General features: G+C 45.7%; 1 long non-coding RNA gene across 1 annotated transcript; it reads right to left on the bottom strand.

Moving 5' to 3' along the window:
- Positions 1-792: 792 nt before the first annotated feature.
- On the bottom strand, positions 793-3,601 carry LOC144094860 (uncharacterized). Its single transcript, XR_013306604.1, has 2 exons — positions 3,418-3,601; positions 793-1,176 (listed from the first exon to the last, which is right to left on the bottom strand). It is a non-coding gene; the product is annotated as an uncharacterized LOC144094860 (long non-coding RNA).
- Positions 3,602-4,633: the final 1,032 nt, after the last annotated feature.

Consider the following 4,633-nt stretch of genomic DNA (forward strand, 5'->3'; position numbering starts at 1 on the left):
CAGCAGCTGCTGCTGCCGGCGGCGCGTCGCGCCGGCGAGACCGAGCGGCCACAGCTATGCGCATGCGCCGTGTCAAGTGGGACGAAGAGGAAGAAGGAACGCCCAGCGAAACGGAGCGGCGAAAGACTGACTTTGCAATTCAACTGAGCAAGTTCCACTCGGCCAGCTGTAGATATCGTGCCACTCACTCCAGGTATAACCAGAGCTAAACCACAGCCAATTTCTTAAAATGAATTTAATCGCGGCCAGATCTAATCTCAGTCAGTAGATTTGAGTGTCATAAGCACATTTTGCGTTTTGAAGTGACTGGGCAAGTGCATCAACACAGAATGTTTTCCCTTTTTTATCAAGTCGCTCTTTTGTCGCCACTCTTTTCTAACACAAACTGGTCAGGAACCTTCATTACAAGAAGGGCTTTTACAGACTTTACTTCTTGATGATTCTTTGCACACGCGGATTTCATTTTTCATTCTCTTACCACTGAAGAACCAACCTGACCAAAAATGGCACCTTACGAAGCAACCATTGGTAAGTATTTGCGTAGCTATCTGTCAGTACCTTGCTCATTTGTGATGATCGCCCCCACTGGTGTCATCATAACGTAAGTTAACCTCTTGTAATGTTCAAGAAAATTGTGCCTTAGGCTTAACTTCGTATCAAGTAGGATATTTTATTAATTTAATGCGTCCTTTTCTCTCTCACACCTTAGGCACTTGTAGTACTATCCACAGTACGCGGTCACTCAAAGCGACGATAATCGATGTTTCTGAAGTTTATTTTTTTTTTGTGGGTGTCTCTATTCAGATACTGACAATCATATTTTTATATTGATATTCTTAAACACACATTGTTGTTCGGCCGTCGTTGCAGCGGTGGTCACCGGTGCCGTGTTTATTTCCAAATACTTGCCGGTAACGGAGAGCGGAACCTGGTTTCCCATGCATTTGATGACCACAGTGGAAATCTACCACTCCGGCCCCTCTCTCATGAAATCAAGCTTTCCTCTTTATGCGCCTTTCACTTCAGAGCGTACGAAGGCGTGTAGGCGGTGTAGTTGTCCGCCCTGTAGATGACCGGCGGCTCCCAGTGGCTGGTGGGGGCGTCGAAGCTCTTGCAGAACGGAAACCGCATGGCCGTGAGACAGGTGCCTTCGCAGCAGTCCGAGTTCTTCTCACACTGCGACCGGAAGCGGGACACGACAGCCACTGATTAGCCGCAGAAAAAGGATTTTACGCCCGACGAAAGGTTTATCAGGCCTCGTCAACTCAAGCTTCAGCTGAGACGACGCACTAATCGCCGTTCTCTAGAAGGCTCTGTCCTGCCATTATAAAGATGTTCTGTAGACTTTCTGTAGACTGCTTATAGACTTTATTCGTTTGTGGAGACGTTTACTTCTGTCCATTCATAGTTCATAGGTTGACTATAGACAGCGCCCTTCATCGCCGTTCTGTAGCAGGGTCTCTCCCGCCGTTATAAAAAAAAATGTTCTGTAGACTGCTTATAGACTAATTTGCATCCGTATCGATATTTACTTTTGTATATTCGTAGTCTATGTATTGTCTACAGAGAAAAGTCTACTGAAAGTGTATGACCATAAATAAATAGATTGTCTATAGGGTTTAATGACAAAAGTCTACGTGCAGTCTACAGGCTATGCAAAGACATTTTTGTGAGGGCAAAACAGTACCGATATGCAAAGACATTTTTGTGAGGGCAGAACAGTACCACATAAGCCATCGACTTATGAATGAAACCACATGTCTTTGTGTTTGAAGTTGCGCAGCGTAGGGAGAGTTGTCCCCTTCAATCCACGCAGCAGTAGAAGGATCGATGCGTACTGGGGGAATACTGGTTGTCACAGCCATGCCCTAGCATGGAACAGGCTGGTGCGTTGTGGTTTCTTTAATTTTGACAAGGCGCGGCGATGGTACCGTGCCCGTATTTGAGGCCATATTTTTCTCGCAAATGATTTGATATGGTGTTATGAAGAGAGGTAATGTTCCTCGCGCAGTCACTTAAATAAGGTTTATCTCTGGCGACATCACTAGTGGTCGAACTTTGGTTTTAGTTTTATTTGGTCGCAAGACGGAACAGGTTGCAGTTGCTACGGCTGCTGATGCAGCGAGCTTGTCACCGAACAAAACAAACCGTCCCACGGAGCAAGCGAGAGCTACATGTTTGCCCATGGTAGTCGGTAAAGATAGTATTTCTACGACGATGACGGTAAATGTAAGCTGCCGAACGATCGAACGAAAGATCAATCCGCCAGGCTGTGCACAAAGTTCAGGTACGAGAATAAAACGAGCTACACTCTATTGTCAACTCGATGGATGATATCTGCACAAAGTTTCGCTTTAACGGCTTGACTCCCTCGATGTACCCCACTTGCGTGCGCACACTTAAGCAGGGCACAAATAATAAAACACACAAAAAAACACGAATGCGTAATGCAGTCATTGCCGTGCAGCTCAAGATAGCGTAATTGAGCCGACCGTGGTAGCAATCAATCTGGTACCTGCAGGAAGGTTTGTTCGTAGTACAAGCGTTTCATTGACTGACGTTAATGCTCGGCTTGAGTGGACGGCGTGCTTTGTTATGTAAACGTACAAGACGGGTCATCGGCGAATGGAACGAAAGTGCCCGATTGCTTTGACCAAGATGGTAATCGTCATATAGGCTGCTTGGATCGACTTTGGACGGCCATACATTTTATGCAGGAAAATTGTCAGTGTACTTCATTACGAGGCTTGCACTTTTGCGAAATCATCCAAATCTAGTTCATTTCAGCAAGCGAGAGAGCTCTGCTCTGGGCCGTTAGAGGGCGGGAAGTTGTACGCCTATTGCGGTGCGCATAGGTTAAAGCGCGGCTTAATAAAAGAAAAGTCACAAATTGTTGTTTTACTCCGAAAAGATTAGAAAGGGGTGAATTAATTCAATGATTAAAGCTACACTGAGAATTGCTGCATGAAATTTTCGTTGACATTAATAATATATTCCATGACGCTTTTCTAGAAATGTCGGTCTTCGTGCAGCAGCAAAAAACAAATTTATTGTCGAGAAAATTGGATTTAAAATTTTCCCCTTTATTCGATTCAAACTGATTCCGCCAACACCGGAAGGAACTCCGTGATCACCGATCCATGTCAATGGTGATGTAGCCTAGCTTCAGGGATCCGCGTTTCTCGTAAAAGAAAATGCCTTGACGCTCCGTACTCTGATTGCTACAACAGCAGATAGTGGCGACCCCAGCAGATAGTGGCGACCCCTGTAAGTCGTTGCTTGACTGTTTCTAGCTTATGAAAGCTGCGTTTCAACTGAAAGTAACGACTATCATTAGGCCGCAGCAATCTATCGATGCAGACTAAGTTCAGTTTATCTTCACTGTCTCTTAGAACAACGCAACAAAAGTCTTCTCACTTTCTTGTATGCTCCCACGCAGTGAAGTGTCGCCACGCAGCCTGACACGTCTTCCCATGCAGTCAACACAGCCAGCCAGAGCGCAACGCCTCCTAAAGCACAGCAGGTCACCATGCTTTTCTAGGCTGCTTTCAGCGACCAGTGGGATGTCAAATCAATTTAACGGTTGACCTGCAAAATGCATTGCAACTTTGACTACTAAACTACAGCTGGTGTTTCGCTCCCCTCAGACATAAAGGGATATCTGTTACCGCCCCCGCCCCCTTTCTTCTCTGGAGCCTCAGGAACTATTCAGTACTTCTGACACAAAAGGAAGCTCCCTTATCGGCAGCTGCGCTCGGTTTTGTCAGCATTCGACTATAGCGCGCTCTTTGTTTACCGGCGTGGAGTCTTTCAATGTCTTTGAGACAAAGCCGAGGTGGCAAGCTGTTGCGGAGTAAAATGCCGGTTCGTCGGTCTCGGAGAAGAGCTGCGTCTAAAATGGACGGCACGGCAAGTATTCGAAGATTTATATACGAATAAAATGACCTGAGGTCTCCATGTTCCAGGCTTTCCGACGGTCAAAGCATGGAAGAGAGTGCATGTCCACAGCCTAACGCGGACCTTCAGCACCTTGACTTTGTCATGCAAGACAAGCAAATTTTACGCTGGAAATTTAAACTAAAATCTCAATTTCACTATGCTAATCATTTTCCACTGCAACAACCATCACTATACTTCATACAAAATTTTCTTCATCGCGGAATTGAGATTGCTCCTGAATTCACACTTTGGTGCGACTGATCACATTGCCCAAGTCGCGTTAGGAGTAGATGACAGTGTGATCCGCGCTGGCATCGAGTAGATATGTGCTGGTCAGGAGTCAACGACAGAGTTAATCAGCGCACTATGATCAAGAGGCACTATAGCCTGTAGCTTGCATGCTGGGCTATGACTTTGACAGACTCAGTATTACTTTCATTACTTCAGATTCTTCAATTATGACTGAGCTCTTTCTCCAGTAACCCTTTTTTATCCCTTTTATTCTTTCCCCTACGCAGGGAAGCAAACCTGCACGTTCTTCCTATCAACTTCCCAGACATTCCTTCTGTCGCTCCTCAATTTCTCTCTCACTCTCTTTCTCTCTATCTCTCTACGACGCACACAGTGTTCATATGTGACCACTTCCGTACACCTTTGACCTGGAACACTGCAAGCTCCTGTGTACCGAATACTT

Source organism: Amblyomma americanum, chromosome 6 (assembly GCF_052857255.1).
Source record: "Amblyomma americanum isolate KBUSLIRL-KWMA chromosome 6, ASM5285725v1, whole genome shotgun sequence".
NCBI lineage: Eukaryota > Metazoa > Arthropoda > Arachnida > Ixodida > Ixodidae > Amblyomma > Amblyomma americanum.